This window comes from Heliangelus exortis, chromosome Z, assembly GCF_036169615.1.
Source record: "Heliangelus exortis chromosome Z, bHelExo1.hap1, whole genome shotgun sequence".
In the NCBI taxonomy this organism is placed as follows: domain Eukaryota; kingdom Metazoa; phylum Chordata; class Aves; order Apodiformes; family Trochilidae; genus Heliangelus; species Heliangelus exortis.
In genome coordinates, this window is record NC_092454.1 from 72,126,581 (window position 1) to 72,150,716 (window position 24,136).

At 42.8% G+C, this 24,136-nt stretch overlaps 1 protein-coding gene across 9 annotated transcripts in view; it reads right to left on the reverse strand.

Annotated features, from left to right (window-relative positions):
• The window catches only part of ARB2A (ARB2 cotranscriptional regulator A), a 278,294-nt gene extending 254,749 nt beyond the window's left edge, over window positions 1-23,545 (reverse strand). For 3 of the 9 annotated variants that reach the window (XM_071731899.1, XM_071731898.1, XM_071731900.1), the window contains exon 1: window positions 23,331-23,543. The gene's annotated coding sequence lies outside the window, so the exon portion shown is untranslated. Of the gene's footprint in view, window positions 1-2,708; window positions 2,818-23,330 lie in introns of those variants that run through there. The other 6 variants (XM_071731897.1, XM_071731894.1, XM_071731896.1 and 3 more) reach the window with 4 other exon arrangements.
• Between the last annotated feature and the right edge of the window lie 591 nt (window positions 23,546-24,136).

The following is a 24,136-nucleotide window of genomic DNA, read 5'->3' on the forward strand; positions in this document are numbered from 1 at the left end:
ACCTACACAGAGCAGATAACAGTTTGCTTGCCAAGCTGAAAACACCATAATAAATAAACAAAAACTTCTGAATTTAGCTCTGAGAGACACTATTTCCAGTTCTTTCTGACAAAGTAAAAAAACCTGTTACAGCAGCCACTGGAGGGAGGACTTGATATTAGAATGAGGATGAAACAAGCACACAGTATTTTATGCATTGTTTGTGTGAACACAGCATTTTGTTGAATCCTTCACAGATATTTGTTTAAATGACAAATGGAAGAAATTAGACAAGAGGGTTGGATTTCTCTTCCTTGACAGACAGATGTCGAATCAACTATAGTGTGACAGTGCAGAAATGAACACTGGGAAAATTATAAATCTCTCTGAATGCTTCCTAGTAGACAAATGCAGGATTTGGAGTTTATTCTAGGCATCAGTTTCAAGCCTCAGTAAACTCCATCTGCATAAACTGACCCCTCCATGTAATTCAGAAATAACATCATCAACTTTCTGGTAATAAACACATTATTTTAAATTAATTATCATGTGCAATTACTTAGATGATTTTTCTAAAAGCATCCTTTCTGTGGTTTTTTGCACTAGCTACAGCAAGTCTACCTCCTAAACAAGTTACTATTTCAGCTGACAATTTACAGGAAATAAGTTTAAAGACAAGAGAATGTGTATTTATTTGTATGTACCTTGCTTTCCCACACAAACCTAAGATATTCTATGACAGAAGATCATATGCTTATTCTGTGTCTCTTCAACTCATTCCCAGCAATACCTAGAAAAATGTCACAGCAGGAATATTCTGGTTTCATGACACCACATGAGACCAGGCTGAATTTTCATCATACCCCTACTAATGCAATTACAAAACTGACAGACTGACTAACCAATGGTCATTAAATTAAAAAAAAAAAAAAAAAAACGAACAAAAAACCAACAACCAAACAAGAAAAAAACCAACCTAACAAACAAACAAAAAAAACCCAAACCAACCAAATGAAGCAAGCACACACACACAAAAAAAAAAAAAAAAAAAGCCAAAAAGTAACAATTGAAAAACCAAACAAATGTGGGATGCCCCCAGGGATGCTGAGGGAACTGGCAGATGTCATTGCTGGGCTCCTCTCCATCATCTTTGGGAAGTTTTTGGGAACAGGAGAGGTGGCTGAGGACAAGAGGAAAGCAAATGTCACTCCAGTCTTCAAGGAAGGCAAGAAAGAGGACCCGGGTAACTACAGACTGATGGAACAACTCTTCTTGGTGCTGTCTCCAGGCACATCAAGGACAAGAGGCTCATCAGGAGCAGTCAAGGTGGCTTTGCTAGGGGGGAGTCATGGCTGAGCCACCTGAGAGCCTGTGAGGATGTAAGCAGAGCAGTGGCCAGAGTTTACCTTGATTTCAGGAAGGCATTTGACAGCATCTCCCACAGCATCCTGGGAGCCAAGCTGAAGAAGTGTGTCCTGGATGCTCAGGCAGTGAGGTGGATGGGAGCTGGATGAAGGACAGAGCCAGAGAGGGGCAGTCAAGGGGATGGCGTCCAGTTGGAAGTCTGTTTCCAGTGCAGTTCCCCAAGGGTCAGTACTGGGACCAGTCCTATTCACTGGAGTTACTGATGAGCTGGGTGAGGGAGCAGAGTGATGAGTTTGCTGCTGAGGCAAAGCTGGGAGCAGTGTCTGACACCCCAGGAGGCTGAGCTGCCATCCAGAGGGACCTGGACAGGCTGGAGAGTTGGGCAGGGAGAAATTTCATGAACTACAATAAGGGCAACAAGTGGAGAGAGAGTCTGAGACCTGGGAAAGAACAGCCCCAGGTACCAGGACAGGCTGGGGACTGAGCTGAACAACTCAGCTGTTCATGAACTCAGCTGCTAATGAACTACAAGAAAACCATGCAGAAACTTCACATGATATAATGTAGTGGGTCTGACTTCAGATGGACAAGAACTGAGAAATAAACACTGCCAGCAGCACTGGTGCTTCAGGCACAGACTCTCAAAGCTGAGAAGGAAAATGCTGGAGAGTGGTAGAGTGATGCCATCACCACCTCTCTCAGCACTCGGGGTGCATCCATCAGGGCCCGTGCTGTACATTCAATTTGCATCAACAGGGACAGGCTGGGCACTGAGCTGGGGGAGAGCAGAGAGGGGAAAGGGCCCTGGGGGTGCTGGTGGATGGAAGGATGCCCACGAGCCAACAATGTGTCCTGGTGGCCAAGAAGCCCCATGGCACCTGGGGGGCATCAGGAGGGGGTGGTCAGGAGGTCCAGAGAGGTTCCGCTCCCCCTCTGCTCTGCTCTGCCCTGGGGAGGCCACAGCTGGAATATTGTGGCCAGTTCTGGGCCCCTCAGTTCCAGAAGGACAGGGAATTAATTGTTGGAGAGAATCCAGAGCAGAGTGAGCAAGAGGATGGAGTGGAACATCTCCTGGTGAGGAAAGGCTGAGGAGCTGGGGCTCTGCAGCTTGGAGGAGGAGGAGACTGAGGGGGGAGCTCAGCAATGGTGATAAATACATCAAGGGAGAGAGCCAGGAGGATGCAGGAAAGCTTTTCTCTGGGGTGACCAACAACAGGACAAGGGGCAATGGTTATAAACTGGAGCACAGGTGGTTCTGTATAAATATTAGGAAGAATTTTTTCCCTGGGAGGCTGAGGGAGCCCTGGCCCAGGCTGCCCAGGGAGGTTGTGGAGTCTCCTTCCCTGGTGCCATTCAAAACCCACCTGGATCTGTTCCTGTGTCACCTGCTGGAGGTGACCCTGCTCTGGCAGGGAGCTTGGACTCGATTGTCTTTTGAGGTCCCTTCCAACTCCTGACTTTCTATGGTTCTATGATTGCATGAAACAAACAAAGGAAAAATGCACAATGGAAAACCAAAGCAAACGAAACAAAACAAATAAAACCAAATCAATAAATCGAACCACAACAAAGTCCAACATACTTTTGCACACTGAAGGGAGAACATACACATCCATATTTCATGCTCTTGTTTGTAAAGTGGTATTGTAGGTTTGGAACACCAAGTTTGTGATTGTGTAGCATTGCTAGTCTTTAAATCAAACTAATACCATATTACATATTCCCTCAAATATGCACATAGACCCATTGCTAGACTTCAATTATTCTTCTTGGTGTAAATGAAGCTAGAAGTGTGGTAAATAAAAGTAACATATCATTTTGTTCTACATTAGCAATATCTGAAATTCAGTCAATGCTTACAAATAAAAGGCTAGAAATAACTGTAGCATTGATGCAAGGCAAGTGCAACATAAGAAAGAAAAGAAAAGCCTCATGTATTTTTCACAGCACATGTGCATCAAGTTCAACTGTACATGAGCTGACCAGGAGTGATCAGAATGGTTTTTTGTATTGCACTGCTTTAATTTTTCACAAGAGCTTTTAATTTTTCACAAGAGCATGTAGTGACAGGACATATGAGGAGAGGCTGAGGGAGCTGGGGGTGTTGAGGCTGGAGAAGAGGAGGCTCAGGGGAGACCTCATCACTCTCTCCAAGTCCCTGAAAGGAGGTTGGAGCCAGGGGGGGGTTGGGCTCTTTTCCCAGGCAACTCTCAGCAAGACAAGAGGGCACAAGAGGTCTCAAGTTGTGCCAGGGGAGGTTTAGGTTGGACATGAGAAAGAAATTCTTTACTGAGAGGGTGATCAGACACTGGAATGGGCTGCCCAGGGAAGGGGTGGATTCTCCATCCCTGGAGATATTTCAAAAGAGCCTGGATGTGGCACTCAGTGCCATGGGCTGGGAACCACGGGGGGAGTGGATCAAGGGTTGGACTTGATGAGCTCTGAGGTCCCTTCCAACCCAGCCAATTCTAGGATTCTATGCCATGGGGTAATGGTTCAAAACTGGAAGAGGGGAGATTTAGGTTAAGACCTAGGGAGTAGGGAGAAATTCTTAAGTGCTGAGCCCCTGGGTGCCCAGGTTGCCTCCAGAAGCTGTGGCTGCCCCATCCCTGGCAGTGTTGAAGGTTGGATGGGGCTTGAAGCACCCTGGGCTGGGGGAGGGGTCCCTGACCATGGCAGGGGGGTTGGAACCAGATGATCCTTAAAGTCCCTTCCAATCCAACCATTCCATGTTTCTTTGATTAGAACACTGTTGAATTAAGAGCTACATCCTCTGTAAACTGACATCCCAAGCCAGCTAGGGACAACTATGAGCCAGATTTCTGCAATGTGGCTGATGACTATTAGCAAGTTTTTCTTCAAAGAGGTGACATTTTGGCTCTGGTCTCTTCTCAGTGCTGCCTGAACAAAGCAAGAAATACAGACTTTAACCTCAGCAGTATTTTTTGTCTAATTAGATGTGATGCATTCCTGTTTTTGGGACACTAGAGATGACATAAGTAACAACTGCGTGGATTAAGGTTGTACTTGCAAGACCCTATTTTCAGCTGCTTACAGGTTTGCTAAACTTCAGCTCTAAAAGTCAACAATTTCCAGTCTGCTTTAGAATAAATGGTTTTGAAAAAGTTCAGCTGAAATGCCTACATTTTCTATAAGAAGGTTCAGAGACAGTATCTTCTACCCTGTTCTGCTGGTGTTAATGAGCAGCTACAGCATCTCCAGGTTGCAGAAATAAGAAATTTAGTTAGAGGAACTGCTTTGCAGTGTGCTCTGTCTCTTTTGCCCTTAAAGCCTGACCACATCCACCCAAGTAAAAAATTTACATTTGCAATTTTTGCATTTAATGCAAAGTTACTAAGACTTACTGGAGTTCCCAGAAAATTTACCTTTGCCTAGAGCATGCTCTGCACAGCTTCAAAAAGCCAAAGGGAAGATGCACAGGAAGGGCATAATAAATGCTAGAAGAGCAGGGTCTTACCACTAGAATACAAAAAAATTGGCAAGGATCCCAAAGTCCCTGAATCTCAGTACATCTTCACGTCCTACCAAGCTATTAGAACCTCCTGATAAAGTACACGACAGCCAATAATAAGGCTGATTTATTTGCACAGCAGCTACTTTCCAGTGTTATTTACCCCATAAGCTCAATAAGCAAAGGACTACAAGCTATATGCATTAGTGTCCCAACCATGTCAGCAACTCAGTTGTTTGCACAAGGAAAAGTCAACAACTCCAGACGCTGGAATTATTTCAGTTTGACTTTCTCAAAATGCTGGAAATGACCTTCCTAAAAATATATGTGGAAGCCTGATAAAATAAACATGTCAAAATAACACAAAAAGGGTCAGCACGACCTCAACATGGTCTCTGGGACTTTTACAGCACGGTGGCATTATCAACCAAATGTGAATTTCAAAAATTATCATCAGGAGTTCTGTAGTAGCAGCAGAAAAAAATGCTTTTTTTTTCTGGGATGCAGTTACATTTTTTCATAGCACCTTGTATGGGGCTGTGTGTTGGATTTGTGCTGAAAACAGTGCTAAAGACACAGTGATGTTTTGGTTACTGCTGAACATGCCACCCTAGCAGTGAGCAGGCTGGGGGTGCACTAGGATTTGGGGAGGGGGCACAGCTGGGACAGATGACCCCAGGTGATCAGAGAATCAGGAGCAACTCCCCTGTGAAATTGGGGTTGTTCAGCCTGGAGAAGAGGAGGCTCCCAGGTGAGCTCAGAGCAACCTTCCAATATCTGAAGGGGCTCCAAGAAAGCTGGGGGAGGGCTTTGGACACGGGGGGGTAGGGAGAGGACAAGGGGAAAGGGGTTAAAATGGGAGAGGGGAGATTGGGGTTGGACATGGGGAAGAAATCCTTTGCCCAGGGTGTCCCCAGAAGCTGTGGCTGCCCCATCCCTGGCAGTGCCCAAGGTTGGATGGGGCTTGGAGCCCCCTGGGCTGGGGGAGGGGTCCCTGGATTGTCCAGGTGGGACTGGAGGAGCTTTAAGGTCCCCTCCAACCCAAACCCTTCCATGATTCCTTGCTGATTAAGTCAAGAAGCGTTAATTATGGTTGCCTCATCCCTGGAAGCTTTCATGGACACCTGGGATGGGGCTTGGAGCACCCTGGGCTGGGGGAGGGGTCCCTGACCATGGCAGGGGGGCTGGAACTGGATCCTATTTTCTGGGCATTCAGCCTGAATTTCTTCCTTCAGTGATCAGACCTATGGAACACTGGATTCATGTTTTGAGAACCCTGAAGAACATTCCATAGCTTTCTCAGTCTCAGTACCCAAGAAGAGTGTACACTAATGAATAGGAGATGAATTTCAAGATCCTTTTCACCACCACCTCCTTCTAAAAGGCCAGCAAGAATCCCCCACAAACATCAGATGCTAGGGAACATTCAAGGAATTAAAGTTTATGAAGAACTCCCACCCTGTACCTGAAGACTCAGAGGAAGCCCATGCACAGTGCAATAACACCATATGGAGTGCAATGTTTGTACTGTATTGTTCCATTAGTGCACAGAGCTACATCCCAGCTGATGAGGACAAAAACAAATGTTGAAATATGTAATTGTTTGGAAAACAGTTGTGTGAAGTGCTCTAATTAGAGATGCAGATTTTCCTGTCATTGTACATCACAAGGATGTGGTACAATAATAATACTTTATAATACACCTGAAGCTGCCCCATGATAGTTTATAAAATCCTCACTATTTTAGAATAGATTTTAAGATGACTGTAGTAGTTCATTGGTTTTAATGGGCTTGAAAGCTGGGGTGGAGAAGACTGACTCTCAGTAGCCTCATCTCTGCAAATACTAAGCAGTTACAGGATAAAGCCAGAATTTTAAATCTTTTTTTAATGTCATCTTCTCTCAAGCAATCCCATGGGTCAACTGGGAGAAAAAAAGTCCTCTGAACACAGAAAAACTCTAAGACTATTAAAAGAGCCTTCTCTTAGGAGAAACACCAAAGCAATTTGTAGGATAGTCACAGAAGAAGACAGAAAGAAAGAGAATGGAATACTCTAGGGACATGATTTCGGCTTAGGCTACCATAAAAAGCTGCTGAAAAAAACCTAGACATATATGTGTCTAGTACTTTAAAATGCCTTTTTTTTCCCTCCTCCTTTGCTCTTAAGTGACAGTGCAACTTTGGCTCCTGAAAACACAAAAATTGGCTGGAAATGCAGCTACAGGTCTGTAGCCCTGATCCACACACAGATTCCTAATAATAGTATTCCTAATACTACTTCCTGCTGAGGTCATGCACAAAAAGAAGACCAAGAGAAGGTAAGAGAGGCACCCAGCTTTCCATGACACACCTGCTGCCTACCATACCTTCCAGAATCTGCACATCCAAAAGGATAAATATCATCACCATCACCATTTCTTCAACATTCTGCATCTGCTGAAGATACTCAGATGATAAATACCCCAAAGAGATGGATGCACATCATGAGCACCATGCAGGCCTACAAAAGAACTAAGTTCATCAAGATAACTTATTTCAGAACCACAATAAATGCCCCCAATTCCCATAGTCTATGTTCCTACCCTTAGCAGCACTGCCTTACAGCTTTCCCTGCTACAGGACATCTGTTTCTTCTGTTTTACCATTTCTCCCAGCTTTACTAATAAAGTATCCCAAATGCCTGTGTTCTGCTCTCTACCTGAGGGACAGCTCTATCTGGACAGCTGAACCAGTTCTTGATCTCAACTACCTGGCAGGCAAAGCAAATAAACCCATGAAACACCCACAGACCAGTTTTGCTTCTGATAAACTGGCATAAAGCAGCCTCACATTATAATATATGTAAATAAACAATGTGAATAATACAAACACACTGTTCTATTAGTTAATTAAGATTTACTTAATTGTTTCTATCTGCATCACACTTGTATTTTTAATGTTTTCTCATCAGTCGATCTTCTTTCTATTGCAAAACATACACCCACACACACATACACAAAAAAAAGATGAATTACATAAATTAACTTTTCCTATTGGTTCAGCTATAAAAATTGAAAATTTCAGATTTACATTAAAAATATCCCATTAATTGTCTAATTGCCTAAGTTAGTAACTGTAGTCAGGCTTGCTTTATACAGGTCTACTACCACAACTTTGTCCAACAGCTCTAACCACTGCATCATAGAGCAGTCTGGGTTAGAAAATATCTCCAGAAATTACCTGTTCTCCAACCTTCTGGTGGACTTTACTTCATTAGGCCTTACAGGGCCTTACACCAGGGTGCTGTCTCAAGAAGCCTTTAATGTTTGGTCATCCCTGAACTGGTCTGGCAGATGGAGTATATGATCACAGTAAGTCCTTTCCAACTGAAATATTCTATTTACATCACACCTTTGAATACATCACATCCTATTCCATCACATCTTTGAGGAACAATCCAATGTTTAGTATTTCTAACAGATTTTCTTCAACCCAGATAAAATTTTTCCTCTCACCATGCACCCTTGTGGAACACAAAACAACTTCTCCATCACTACTGGCTCCTTACTGGATGACTCATGAAACCTCTCCAAGCTTTTTTACCTCCACAAACTCCCTTGATCCTTTCTCCAATTTTTGAGTTCTGTAACATGCTAATCATCCTTCTTACCCTGGTAAGCAGCTGCTGGACCTTCTCCAATTTTCCAGTATCTCTTTAAATCAGAGGACAAAACAGACTCTGCACCATCAAATGGCCTTTATTGACATGTGCATGGGGAACAACTGTTGCCTTTTTATTCCATATCCTTTTGCCATATGTATCAATAGTTTTTACTTGCCATGCTATTAAGCAAAGTTACCAAAACATGGTCTTTGGAAAAATTAAATTATACCTATTATGTGAGCCACTTCAATGAGGTTGAACAGATGTATCAATTGGTTTGGTTTAGCCTCCAGCCTATGTAATTGGTCCTACTAATTACCACACCAACTTGAAGCTAAAGGAACTTGACCAGCATTCTAAACCAACTTTGTCAAATTCTTTGTCTGTTTTGAGGAAAACATTGCTTTTCTTACCAGTTTCAATGAAGAAATACTTTAAACTTTGTAGGTGCAGCTGATAAGAGTTCAGCCAAGAACTCGCAGGTGCAGATAAATGCAGCAGATGAATAGGGAGAAAAAGTGTGGAGATGCAGTTTAATTTGGCAAAAAAGCATCACCAGAAACTCATAGGTTTTGCTTGGAAGATTCACTGTTTCAGGCCAGACAGGCACACACCAAAAATCAATCAGAATTACCACCTCCTAAACACCTTTTATTTCCATCAGCTATCACTTTCTAAAACCAGCAACTTGTGCTTCTCCACAGCAGTTCTTCCAGAAATGCATCCACTCCCAAATTCAAGTTATCCAGAGCTAAAATAACCATCACCCTGTGTGTGACAGTCTGAAAGGCTGTAGTCACTGTCTCCACACTTTATTTCCAGTTTGAATTACTCTGTCTTCAAGCTTCAGTCACCAGTTATTACCATGCCTCTGTAGGCTGAAGTTTTGTCTCTTTTTTTCTGCTTCCTGGATTAGATGCTACAGACAAGTCTTTCCTCTCCCTTCTGGCAAACTGCAGTAGTCTTGTTCCATGGCATGTTGATTCTAACACACAGTTAATTTTAACAGTTTAATTTTTAAATCCCAGTTCCAATTTTCCAATTTTTAAATCCCAGTTGACAGCATTGTGCACGACAAACTCCAGGGGACAAGTGCTGCTTCTTATGAGGTCCCTCATTTTTCCTGATTTTGTTTCAGTTCTCAAAACCTGACTCAACTTGCCAAATAAATAAACAAACAATTTCTCTATTATTTATCATTTAAACAATCTTGCATTAAAAACATGTTACTAGTAATGATTTGATATTATTTCCCAGGATCACTCCTAAGCAGTATTTACCAGCACTCCTAGAAACTGTTATGTACAACTTTTTCAGGAAAAAAAAGTTAAGTGCCTCATGATCTGGCTATTTTACTGATACGAAGCAGCCTTGAAATTTGAGTTTTATCTTAAGGTTCTCCCTTTACAAAATCTTAAACTATTAAATTGAAGCAAAAACTGTAATCAAGCGAACCCCTTAGCTGAACAAACAAGTTTATTCTGTCATTTAATTATTTATTAATAGATTTTTCCATTAGGATTCCCTCATCTCACCCAAATTTTGAGTCAGATAAACAATCTTTCATTGTCTAGACTGAACCATCCTCCTCTACCAAGTACTGTGTCACACCATCAGCACTATTCTCATCTTCTAGGATATCCTTATTATTCCAAATATTACTTAAAATGTGTAACAAATTACTTATCTTAAAACTTCTATCATTCTTTGAGTCAACTTCAAGAAATAATCACTCTCACAAAAGACACTGACTAACCATTAAATCACAAGTAGTGGACTCTTCATAACTCTTTCAGACTGCAGTTAGATGCTTTTTTAGAAGGAATGCTGCTGTTAAACACAACTTATTGATTTGAATAGTATGGCAGCTGAAAAATGCAACAGCTACAACAGATTTTATTGATAAAAGAACAGTAATTACAGGACAAGGGTAAACAATCCAGTGAGTTATTCTACCTTCATGCCACCTCATGAACAGATGAGTAATGCCTAACCCTAAAAAGTCATGAAGATAAAATAACTTAGTACAAAGTTCTTTTTATGTCAACCTCTACAGCAAGCAGCTGATCATATTGTTCCCCAAGATTACATGAAAATTTACACGAAAAAAGCAGAGCTATAATATAGCATGTTGCATGGAAAAAAAACCAAACTGGCATCACCTCTACTACTTCTAACAAGATACTCCTGAAAAGCACAATTTAGCACTATAAACATTTTTTCAGATAAGTGACAATTTTCAATAAAATCTACACTGGAATACCCCTACCTTTAGAAGTGTAGACAATAAAATGTTGTATGCAAACAATTTTATTTTTTTTTTAAATATAATTAAAGTGACAATGAGCATTGCAAGGTGACGTGAGAGGTATAAACCCAGGACAAAAGGAAATGAAATGAAAAAGATCATATCAACTACCAAGAACAGCAAAAAAAAAAGTTGCAAGAATCCACAGGATAATGTAGCTGACCTTCCAATCCTTGATGCTTTTAACCTGCTCCCAAATGAAAGCAGAAGAAACATTTCAGTTAAAACAGCTTAAAGATGTGACATAGTCCAAAGAAGCAAAAATCTTTTGTCCTAAATTCCTTGTGCTGAGAGGGAGCCAAAAGGAAGAGAAAGAAAGCCTTAGAGGAACCAAAATTTTCAGATTCTCCATGCTTTGCTGAGCTCTATTGGAAACTGTGGAAAAGGATACAGAAAAACCAAGAAAATAAGGAGAAAACACAGATGGAAAGTAATTCTACAAAAAAACTACCAAAACTTGTTAATGAAAGAATAGCAGTGCTAGACAAAATACACATTACTCTTGCCAGGCAAGAGGGCTGGAAATAGGTGATCTTTAAGGTCCCTTCCAACCAAAACCATTCTATGATTTTATAAAGTTTAGTAGACTTGGAGCAAATCCAGAAGGTGGCCAAAAAAAAATAACCATCTGATAAAGATTGAAAAAAAAACATATACAGGGACAGGGGACAGAGCATTGTCCTTGGAGACATTTAAAACTAAAAACACCTGCAACCATGAGCAGCACGAATAACACATCCAAAATTACTTAGAAATTAGGATTTTAGAGCTTTAAGAACAAGTGCAGCACAGCAGAGTAATACTTCTTTATGTTCCAAATAAAATGTGTCTAAACTAGCCAGGTGTTTATCAACATGAAAATCAGGCATAGGCTTCAAACTGCATGGAAAGCAACTACCAAAGTAAGTCTATACTTAAAAATTACTCTAAAATATTTCACAATCTTCCAAGAATGAGCTGAAGAAAATTTCTCCTTTCCAACAAATACACCTTTTGTGTCACTGTCTCTGCACAAAATATAATTAATATTATTTCATGCTACTGTAATTTGGAAAGGGAAGTATCCACAATTCAGAAGTCTAAACAATGCCTGTTAAATGCCTCAGGAAAGGCAGCAGGGAAAAAAAAGTCACAGGCACCCAGAGAGGGCAAAGAGTCTCTGGTCTTGCAGATTCTCAAAACTTACTGAAGAGAGTCCTGAGTAATCTGCTTTAGGTGACCTTGCTCAGAGTTGCTCAGGGTTGGATTAGACACTCTCCAGAGATCCCTGCCAATACCAACTACTCTGACATTCTGTGAAGAAAAATTAAAAGTGCACAAAAAATTAGTATCTATGGGTACAGATGTATATATATGTATTTATACATATGTCAGTTACCTCCCACAACAGCAACAAGCAGCTTGTAAAAAAGGGATGTGAGAATCATGATGAGCAGTGTGAGGCTGAGCAAGATTTAGAGCTCACGGTCTCAGGGGTTTCAGTTTTGTGTTCTTAGGAATTTGTTTCTGATTCTTCAGTTTTGAAACAGATGAAATTTATCACCATGAAACTGTCAAAGGCAGCAGGGCCACAGCCATGACAAATTCATGAAGGCTGACAAAATGGAAGTTACTCGTTCTACTGGAAATCATTCTTTTAAGTGCATTAAAACAGCTTTAAGCTGGTTAAAATCCCCCTGCAGGTGAATAAAACCTTTAAAACTCTCCATATTTTGTTTCCATGGATGACAGAATAAACCATCTGCCATCACCACCCAAAAGACACCACTGAAACACTGTCAAGTCTACAGGTATAGGAAACACCAGAGTTAAGGTTCTCTGCACAAATGTAGTTTATCACCCACACTCCACTCCTACAAAAAATGTACAGAAAATAAAAATTAACAGAAAGAAGTCAACTCATTCTCTCCTTTTTCTCTAAGTTAGTGTCATCTGTATCCAAGTTTCGGTCCAGTGTGGTCTTGCCTGAATTCTTTAAAACAAAAACACCCAGCATGAATATTCCACAACCTCCCTAAATTCATGCTGAGCTTATCCTTGGACCTCATCTTGTGCCCCACCACCAGACCTCCTGCCTTTTGCTCTGCTTCCTCCAGCTCTGGTACACAGCCCTGAGGAATGGACAGCAAGAGGAAACCTTCCCCACCAAAGCTGAATTTTTTCCCTGCATGGAAGATGGGTAGTTAAGGCAAATCATAGAGTATTAGGCATGATCATCACAACTAACCTGTTTGACACAACACGAGTATTTCAGCTTTAAACAGAAATCTGCCCCAGTTACCAAACTACCCTTTTCAGAAAATTTTTCCTATTTTTTTCCCTTTACCTCCTGACACTCCAAAAGTTTGTTCTTTTTCTTTGTAAAATCCCTCCCCCATACCTGGAGACTCCTATCATGTTTTTCTTAGTCTCCTCTAGTCTAACCAAGCTACCCTTTTCACCTCTCCACAACCACTTTTTTCTAGACTTCTGGAGATTGCTGTTGCTTTCCCCTGGAAGAGTCTCCTATGGGCTCAAACAATTTCCTAAATTTCCTAAATGTCCTTTCCCTTATTATAAGGTTTCCTTTATTGCAGCAGCAGAATGCTACTGACCCATCTTCAGCTTATGATTCACCTAATCATCCAGCACCCTTTTTTGTCTAGAATTATTGCTCTTCTGTATTCATGCTGGGAACTATTTATTCTAAACACAGCACTTCGAGTTAGTCCTTTCAAAGAGCTTTATGTCTTTCACATTGTTTCTGTAATTTTTCTAAGCCATTTGAAATTCTACATTTATTCTTCACAGAACTTAAATCCTCCCCAGCCTGGTAGTCTTCAAAAAGATAATAAATGTACTCTCTCTGCCCTCACCATCCAAGTCATTAACAATACAAAGACACAACCACATTTGTTATTTTCCACTGCACTCTTGCCTTTGTCAATGCCTATAATAAAGGTGCTCACTTGATCAGTTTTCTGCCTGACCTTGACCTTTTCATCTTTAAATATGAACATGTTTTTCTCATACTCAGTTCCACCTTCCTCATACTTTAGTCTCTCAGTTATCCCCTCCTGTGTCACTCACAATTTCCCAGCCTCATTTGCCTCATTCCATCCCAAGAGCTTTTGGTCATATTCTACTCCTTCCTCGAGCTGTCCTCATTTGTCCTTTCTCTTCAAGCACTTTCACAGAGAGACTGTCAACTCGCCTCCTTGTTTTAAACTTCCTCTTGCCCACTGTAGAAGTCCCCCTGGTTTCACTCAGCCTGCTATTATGAAGCAAAAATGGGAATAAAAAAACCCTAAAAAATAAAAAAGTGTTCTCCTGAGGTCAAACTCCACGTTGTTCACTTGCAACTGGGCAACCTCACCATGGACCAGGAGTGGAACAAGCACGACGAAAGGGCACAACCTGCTTTGTACAGATGGGATCACAGGAGATTTTTCACACCCTAAAAATGAAGCTGATCCCTGACACAGAGCAGACCTTGCCAAGTGCAGTGTTTCTCACCCACAACACAGAGGCATCATACCACAGCATCATGGACACAGAACTGGACCTCTGGAGAACAACTTCTCCAACCTCCTGAAAAAGCAGATCTTACCAGAAAAAGGATGCTTTGGCACCCAGCCAGTCAAGTTCTGAACATCTGCAACTACAGTGACTCCACAGCCTCTCTGGGGCTCATTCCCACATTTGACCCCACTTAAGGTAAAAGCTTTTGGGGATATATCCAACATTTACCATAAAGAAAAGAGAAAAAATATATATATATTTGTCTGCTACCCTCTTCTGCTAAAGAACAGAAGATAGATGAAATTTATAAAAAGCCATGCTCCTTTTCTGGAAAGCTAGATCATTTAACACTACCACACATATAAAGGAATATATTTCCTATATTCCTGCCAGTAGTACTCTCTGAAGATGACAATCCTTGGGAATTTTCTAACAATATTTTTTTTTTAGTTTCCCCTGCACATCACTGGGTAGGTAAGATCTGTGCTCCTCAAAGAAATTCACTACTAGCTCAGAAAAAATTCAATTTCTGTCTGATACAAACGAGGTATCCTAATGTTTTCTCTCTTCCCAAGAAAATGCAGGCATGAGTTGGTATTATTATGGAACATCATTTCCCACCTCAGCAGATTTCCATTCCTCCCCTTCTTCATCAACCAACTACCTCACAGAGGCAAGAATTCAAATTTCAGGTTATTTTTGTGTGGTCCTCTCACAACTGCTGCTTTGGAATTTATCCTGAATCTTATGGCTACTTAAAAGTATTCACCAGAAAGAAAGACAAGGAAAACAGAGCTAACAGAACAAAGAATGAAAAAATAAAAAAAATTAAAAAAATCTTTAATTGCCCACAGAATGATGCTGGGAAGATAATGAACAAGAACTTAAAGCACTCCTGTAGGAACATACGTTCAACCTATCTGTTGTTATTAAACTGGGTGAGATGATTCACATGAACATAATACCAGAAATCAAGAAACAGAACCCATTTAGAAAAGAGCAACAATAGAGAAAAAAAAGCACTATGTGCCAAAAATGTCATTGTCCATTTCTGAGCCACTGACAACAGAAAATCACGTCTTAAGAAATAAAGTAGAAGTCAGGATACCAGCTGGGATTTTGCTACAGATAGAAAATCTCACATGGTGTGGTGGTTAAGCATCTCTTGCATCTGGTTGGAGATAAAAGTTTCATTATCACAGTAGACATAACACTGAGTGAGATAACCTGGAGCCTTCATGCTGCCATTATCAGAACATGCTTGAAATTTCTGAAAAAATTGAGGACAATTTCTTATGCTGAGAAATGCTAAATCCAACCCAAGGGAAAGCTGTGTTCGACTTCATCCTAACAGATAACAAGTACCCCACTGTGTCACAGAGAACAAATACAGAACAAAGACTGTTCCTGCCCCCAGGTCTGAGAATCAAAGGACACATTCCCAAACACATCTTTTAAAGAGACTTAAGTGGTCCCACCCCCTGCCCACGCTACCCCCTCAGCTCTGCTGTCAGAACTGTTTGTAGCAATGCACAGTGAACCTGCTCAGGGAATCAGATCTGAGTCAAACTAGAACAGGGCCCTGATCTGAAGCAAAACTACCTTCCTTTCTTTCCCACTTTTTTTTTTTTTTTTTAATAGTATACTTTTAACTTACCAATTCTCAGGTTCATTAGCTGCTACGGCTGAAGTGAGAGAATAAGGCAGGAAGACACAGCTGCTGCCTGAAAACTTTTTTCACCTGAACAGCCAACATGGGCAGGGAAGAAAAACAGAGGAAGCAAAAGAATGACCCAATAAATTATTGTTGTGCTAGGGAACAGTTTACTCTTCTAAATCTCAAACTCTGTTCTTCCAAAAACTAAAGTATCCAAGAAAGTTTGACTAATTTTTGACTCAGTGACTAGCACATATCAAATGCAGATGTGTATTCATGATAGTTTCATCAATTTTGATGGTTCTGCTTGCTCTGAAATTTCTCCTTGGCTTGGAGGTGGGCAACTATGCCAAACAGCTTTGCAGTTTGGAAACTATCAGCATACAGACACACAATTCTTAGTTGTTCAGATTTTACTTCAGAAGATTTAATTGTGTGCTTCAGGGGGGAGATATTCTTTCACTACATGGACTATTATTCTGCAAGAGAGATACAGACTGCATGCATGAGCACACCTATTTATCCCTCATTCCACTGTATTTCTGCAATGCCTTTAAATAATGTCTCTCTCACCACCAAGTCTTCCTGTGAACATAATTCTCTCAAAAGTACTCCCAGTTTCAATTTTGAATACATATATTTATATATATTTATTTATTTTACTTAAATCTAGTCCACTTACTCAACATCTTATTTCCTGAGATGGATTCACAGCACACATGTTCTGCACGAGGAATTACATGTCCATAAGTTAGAAAACAAAGCTGGATGTTCTCAGGACTGCTTGGTTGTACTCTAGTGCTTAGCACAAGAAGGAAGAAAGCAGTGGAAGAATACAGTTTGGCATCTTCCTAGTTAAACAAGGAGACCAAGACTTGTCTGTGTTACATGCCAGTGGTGCAATGCATAGATGTGACATCCACTGAAATGTGCATTTGGAGGCTTTGTGAAGCCTGCAGAGCTTTAGAAGAAACCACAACCTCAATGTTATCTGTTGGGCTTGGTCTTTGACACAACATTCAAAAAAATCTGGGACATACCTGGCACACAACATGATCAATCAGAATCACCTTGTCCATCTCCTCAGACAACCACTTAATACTCTAAAAACCAAGAGCATGCTTTCCTTTGTTGGCTGCAAAGTACAACTGAGCTACTGACACCCAGCTTCTAGCAGAAACAAAAGGAGGAGGTCCAATATGCTGGTTCCGAAGACAAAATACACTTCAGTTAAGAGATGATGAGAAACAGGAGAACTTGATTTCCTTTGTCCCTCCAGGAGCTCTTGTCATTCATTCTGCATAAAGCTGACATGGTGAAGAAAGCTCAGGAGGCCTGCAGAGGACATAGAGCTGAGATCTCCAAAGAATTAAAAAAAACATAACTTAAAAGATTTAATTGCAAGTGGAAAATGGCAACTTTATTAAGCTTGTAATTCAGACAAATCCAGACTAGGTGTCTTGGGAAACAGTTCACAATTTCCAAAGCTATCTCCCTAATAAATTTCATATTTCTTATCTACGTCTTGGAGATGACTTTGGAGTAACCAAGAATGTTTTCAATAGTCAACAACATTTTCCAGTATGTCCCTCTCAATTATTATTGAGCTTAAACCTTGACCTGGAATTAGCAGTGAACAAGAAAACTTCTTCATGAACAACTGCTAATGAACTACAAGAAAACCATGCAGAAACTTCACATGATATAATGTAGTGGGTCTGACTTCAAATGGACAAGAACTGAGAAATAAACACTGCCAGCAGCACTGGTGCTTCAGGCACAGACTCTCAAAGCTGAGAAGGAAAATGCTGGAGAGTGGTAGAGTGATGCCATCACCACCTCTCTCAGCACTCGGGGTGCATCCATCAGGGCCCGTGCTGTACATTCAATTTGCATCAACAGGGACAGGCTGGGCACTGAGCTGTGGGAGAGCAGAGAGGGGAAAGGGCCCTGGGGGTGCTGGTGGATGGAAGGATGCCCACGAGCCAACAATGTGTCCTGGTGGCCAAGAAGCCCCATGGCACCTGGGGGGCATCAGGAGGGGGTGGTCAGGAGCTCCAGAGAGGTTCCGCTCCCCCTCTGCTCTGCTCTGCCCTGGGGAGGCCACAGCTGGAATATTGTGGCCAGTTCTGGGCCCCTCAGTTCCAGAAGGACAGGGAATTAATTGTTGGAGAGAATCCAGAGCAGAGTGAGCAAGAGGATGGAGTGGAACATCTCCTGGTGAGGAAAGGCTGAGGAGCTGGGGCTCTGCAGCTTGGAGGAGGAGGAGACTGAGGGGGGAGCTCAGCAATGGTGATAAATACATCAAGGGAGAGAGCCAGGAGGATGGAGCCAGGATGTGGAGTGACAGGACAAGAGGCAGTGAGTGCAAGCTGGAGCACAGGAGGTTCTGCAGAAACGTCAGAAAAAGCTTTACACTGTGAGGCTGAGGGAGCCCTGGCCCAGGCTGCCCAGGGAGGTTGTGGAGTCTCCTTCCCTGGTGCCATTCAAAACCCACCTGGATCTGTTCCTGTGTCACCTGCTGGAGGTGACCCTGCTCTGGCAGGGAGCTTGGACTCGATTGTCTTTTGAGGTCCCTTCCAACTCCTGACTTTCTATGGTTCTATGATTGCATGAAACAAACAAAGGAAGAAAACACAATGGAAAACCAAAGCAAACGAAACAAAACAAATAAAACCAAATCAATAAATCGAACCACAACAAAGTCCAACATACTTTTGCACACTGAAGGGAGAACATACACATCCATATTTCATGCTCTTGTTTGTAAAGTGGTATTGTAGGTTTGGAACACCAAGTTTGTGATTGTGTCAGCTCAAGCAGAAGGTGACTCAGTTTGCAGATCCATGATCTGCTCTAGCTGATACAAGAAAATACTCTCAGTCCTTCTCTCAGCCTCTCGACTCCCAGTCACATCTCCACATCCCTTCTTGTGATGTAACTCATGGTAATGAGCAAGTTGATGCAACAAGAAAGGAGCAATTAAAATCTCTGGTTCTGGATCAGCTGGACCAGCTTCCCTACCCAGTTCCGTGCTGTCATGGTTTAAGGTTGGGCCAGCAATTAAATGAATCACAGATGCTGTCTATTAACTCCTCTACTACAGGAAAAGAAGAAAGAGTAAGGCAGAGACACTTAAAGGTTGGAAACTAAACTACACATCTTTAATGCAGCAGTAGTGATGAGAACAATGAAACTTATACAAATATGTACACAAGTGGTATCACATTTCTCCTTCCCTCTCCCTTTCCCAGCAAGGCTCAGGTCCCCACCAAGGCTGCAGGGCAGCCCTGTGTAAGTCCCAGGCTGGGATCCTGGAGGCAGGAACACATGGATCCAGGAAGGCATGGATTGAGATCAAAAGCAAGTGAGCAGACAGAATCCTCCCAGGATTCCACCAGCTGTGGAAAAGAGATCCCTCATGATCCCTCAGATTTGTACCCAGCATGACACATATGGGATGGAATATTGCGTTTGGACATTCTTGGTCACCAGTTGGCTCTGCTTCTCCCTAAAGGAGTGTCCCAGGTGTGACCTCTTTACTCCCTTTTGGGTTTGGGGCATAAGATGTTCCTCAGAACAGAGCAGTGGCCTTGGTTTTGCATATAATTCTCCTGCAGTACCTATAAACACCAAACATGATCAGTCCTGGAAGCAGACACTGGCTGAGAAAGATGCCATTGACTTCAGCAAGTGCAAGCTTTACCTACTTAGCTGAAGGTAAAAATATAAGAAAGAAAATTGGTTCTATCCTAGCTCAAAGCAGGACTGCTACCCAGCCAGCTGATCTCTCTTACAGCCAGGAGGAAAGGGGCAGGAAGAAGATAGGAATGGGCCCCTTCCTGGATGTGATGTGAAGAGGCTGTGACATTGCACCCTGGGCTCTCGTGAACGAGGTGGGGAAAAAATTAAGTAGAGAGGTGAAAAAAGTTTGAGGCCATGCAAGACGTGTAGTGGGTGGTAAAATTTCTGACTTTATTCATGAGCAGTGCTCTTTTATAGTGCAGGGTAAACATGGCATGATGATGAGGTGATTGCTTTAAAAGCAAGATACAACAAAGCCCACGGTCTTGCTAGTTACACACATTGCTAGTTACAGACTTTCCCACAACAGAACATCCTGGGAAAAGCCAGGAGTTGATGGAATACATCCATCAGAGCAGGTGTCCTCCAAACTCCTTGCTATCTTATCTGGTGCTGAGCATTGCCTCACCTTTATTTTTCTGGCAGCATCTCTGGTTGGCCTTGCTTTTTCACCAGCTCTCAGGTCTCTCAGATTATCAGGGCACTCTGCTCACAGGGTTTGCAGCTGGAGGGAAATGCCTCGTGTGTCTGACTTCCAGTAACTCATCCATAAAACAAAAATCACTACCTCAACTGGCACCAGCAAGTATCTGGTGGGGAGCTGAGCAGAAATGTCAATGATGATGTTAAACTGAATGCTGAATCTTTTCACCTTCCAGTAAGACTGGGTCATGCTACAAGAACAGAGTAAAGAATGAGGAATAAACATCCAGTTCTCAGAGTCCTGACTCCTGAGTCCTCCTCCCTCTCAAAAATAAAAAGGTGTGCATACACACATACATAACACACATTCTCACCACAGCACTTCAAACACTCAACGTGTAAGAAAAATTTTAAACCATTTAAAACCCATTAAATTGTGCTTTGGGAACTCCACTCAGAGCTAATCAGTGAAATGGACCTGCAGACTAAGTATATATATACATATATACATATATATGAACACACTTATTAAAGAGGAAAAAAATGTCTCTACTACTAAGGCACAAAAAAAAAATTCACAGGGCAACATTAGATTTCACAGGCAGATGTTTTTATGCCCACTGTTAAGCAATTTGTTTCAGTAAGTGAGTGGAAAAAAATACTAATTAAAAAAAAAAAAGATATCCAATCAGTCTTTGCACATATGCTTTACTTCAGAGAATTTCAGGAATCTACTATAAAATTAAAAAAGGCCTCTACTATAAATCTAAAAAACACCACAGCACATTGTTCCCCAATGGAACAATGGATCAAATTCAAAGTACAAGCAAGAGTCACATTCAGAACTTTTTCCTTGGAGCCTGGAATGGACAAAACCTCCAAAGTCAGCACTGAGTCCTCAGGGGAAAAAAAATAAGGTTGTGAACTTAGAAGAGGCAAATAGATAAATCCTCACTTATAATTATAAGAATTATAATTATAAGAAGATCTCCTAAACATTAGCCAACCAGTACATGAAAGGCAATTCAGTAAAAAAACATGGTCAACATACAGTCATAACTGGCTACCATCCTGAAGAAGCAATCCAAACAAAACAGACAAAATCTGGTGGGAAAATTCCAATAATTAAAGCTATTTCAGTAAGGCAAGACAGCACCCTGTGTGTGTGCACCATGCTTCTGAAATGATGATGCCCTTGTCCACCTCCAGCTGCTCAGCACTCTTGGCCTGCTGGAAGTTTCCATCTCATTCCTACACCTACCAGCATCCCCTAACCTGTTTCAGAGAAAAAGAGTCAGGTCAGCACCAGTGCTATAAAATATCACATCTGCCTTGACCCAACACCTTGTGACTGGGGAAGCACCCAGGGTGGCACCTCAGACCTGGGGCAGTGGCTTCAGCAAGAGTCATCACCCCATGAAGACCAGCACCCTTCTGAGCAAAGCATGGCATTTTTTTTTTATTTTAATTTTTTTTTAATTTTTTTTTTTTTAAAAGAAAGCAAAGTAATACCTGAAACACTCAAACCACCACCACACCTCAGTTTCAAACCCAGAGGAGGACACACGAACATGCTTCCTCTGTTCTGCCTTGCCATCACTCTCTGATACCCTCTCAGCTGCTAGCTGCCAAGATTTTACTCTTCCCTACACAAGATTATTTTTACAACTCTACTGCATAATTACAAAACACTTAATTTTGAACACCCTGCAGGCATTCTCTAACCAATATGCTCCCAGCAGGCAGCTTTACTATGGGTAGTATAACCTGTTGCCACCCTCTTTCACCCACATCCTCATTGATGATTCTGAAAAAGTATTACTAAAAGGACCCTTTTTTTTTTTTTGTGCTTTTTTTTGTATTTATGCTTCTTCAGGGGCAACTATTGTCACCACTGTGCTCTTTACTGTGTCACCAACCCAGTGAGCAATTAAGACCAAAGATATCCAGTTAGCTTTATAATTGCTGTCAGCTTCATAATACCTCCTTTGCCAATGATTGGTATGTCCTGACCAAAGCCTGTTACCTACCCAAACTTCCTACCTCAGCCAGAAACTTCCTGCAGAAATAGTGTAGAAAAACGTGCAGAAATAGTGTAAAGCAGTTGCTACACCTTGGCAAGGCTTTCTCAGACAGCTCACACAAGACCAAGCAGCTTGGCTCACCTAACACCACAGGTAAAAGTTGATTATCTGAAAGGAAAGAGGCACATTCACTATTAAAAGTTTCAGTGTTTAGCTTTGAAAGACAAAAAAAAAAAGAAGCCAAAATTTCTTTTAAAAGTGAAGTGCATGGTTGGTGGGTTGTTTTTTTTTTGTTTGTTTGTTTGTTTTTTAAAGGAACCACAGACAGGCAACACCTGAAGCTTCAGAATAATGAATTTTGAGCTATCCCCCCACTGCCAGAGGAGAACTAAAGTCACAGCAACAATTTAAACTGAAAAAATTACCTTCCTACACCCACTCCTGGATGACTGCACCAACATTTCACACGGCTCCCTGAGCAGCCAGACCAACTCCAAGAAACTTCACTCCAGAAAGAAAAAGTTTCCAACCATGTGTAAGCGAGAAACCAAAACTCAGGATGAAAATCACAGCTGGGTATTAACCCAGGAAATACTGAGCTCTTAAGAGAGTAACTTTTTGGTTTGTTTTCCATCATTTTGGACCACCCAGGGAACCCATGAGTCTGGTGGGTTTTTAGTTGGGTTTTTTTTGTTGGTTTTCTTTTTTTTTTTTTTTTTTTTTGGGGGGGGGGGGGGTCACAGCACCCAAACTCCGCAGGAACGGGTCCTGAGCTCGGCGTTTGGTACCGAAACCAAACAGAACCCGAGCTCGCTGATCCTCTTGGATCAATCCCCTCTTCCTTCACCCCTCTGGGAAAGGCTCGGGGGGTGCCCACAGGTGGTGGAGAGGGTGGGAGGGAGGTGACAGGGTGTCCCGGTGTCCTGTCACCCCCTCCTCACCCCCTGTCACCCCCTCCTCACCCCCAAGGGGCCCCCCTGGAAGCCCCCGGGGCAGAGCGGAGGAAAAGAGGAGGAGGAGGAGGAAGGTGGCGGGGAGCAGGGGACGGGACGGGGACACCCCGGGTAAACCCCTCCACCGCACCCCTCGTCGTGGCCAAACCCCCCCGGTCTGTCCCCCCCTTCCCACCCGGTACCGGGATGCAGTCACCTACCTGGCGATGGTGGGGTCCGGGCTTCGGGGTGCTCGGGGTGCCCGGGGTTCGGGATGCCCGTGGGTCGGAGTACCCGGGGTGTCCGGGTTCGGGATAGCCGGGGTTCGGGGTGCCTGGGGTACAGGGTTCGGTGAGCCCGGGGTTCGGGTTCCGCGGGACCGCTCCGGTTCGGCCGCCGCCACCTCCCGCCCCTTCCCGGACACCGCCCCCTCCACCCGAGCCACTTCCGGGTTCCGCGCGCGGTGACGTCACAGCCCGGGGGAAGCCGGAAGTGAAGAAGGAAGGAAAAGGGAGGGAAGGGGGAAAAGAGGGATGGGTGAGGGGAGAGGGGGAAAAGGGGAGAGGAATAGGGGTGTGCAGCCTGGAGAAGAGAAGGAGCCCATGGGGAGACCTTAGAGCACCTTCCAGGGCCTGAAGGGGCTCCAGGAAAGCTGGGGAGGGACTTGGGACAAGGGCCTGGAGGGATGGGACCCTCTGAGGGGGAAGGGTTTGGAGCTGCAAGAGGGGAGATGGAGAGGAGAAATCCTTTGGGGTGAGGGTGCTGAGCCCCTGGGTGCCCCCAGAAGCTGTGGCTGCCCCATCCCTGGCAGTGCCCAAGGTTGGATGGGGCTTGGAGCCCCCTGGGCTGGGGGAGGGGTCCCTGGATTGTCCAGGTGGGACTGGAGGAGCTTTAAGGTCCCCTCCAACCCAAACCCTTCCAGGATTCCTTGCTGATTAAGTCAAGGAGCATTAATTATGGTTGCCTCATCCCTGGAAGCTTTCATGGACACCTGGGATGGGGCTTGGAGCATCCTGGGCTGTGAGAG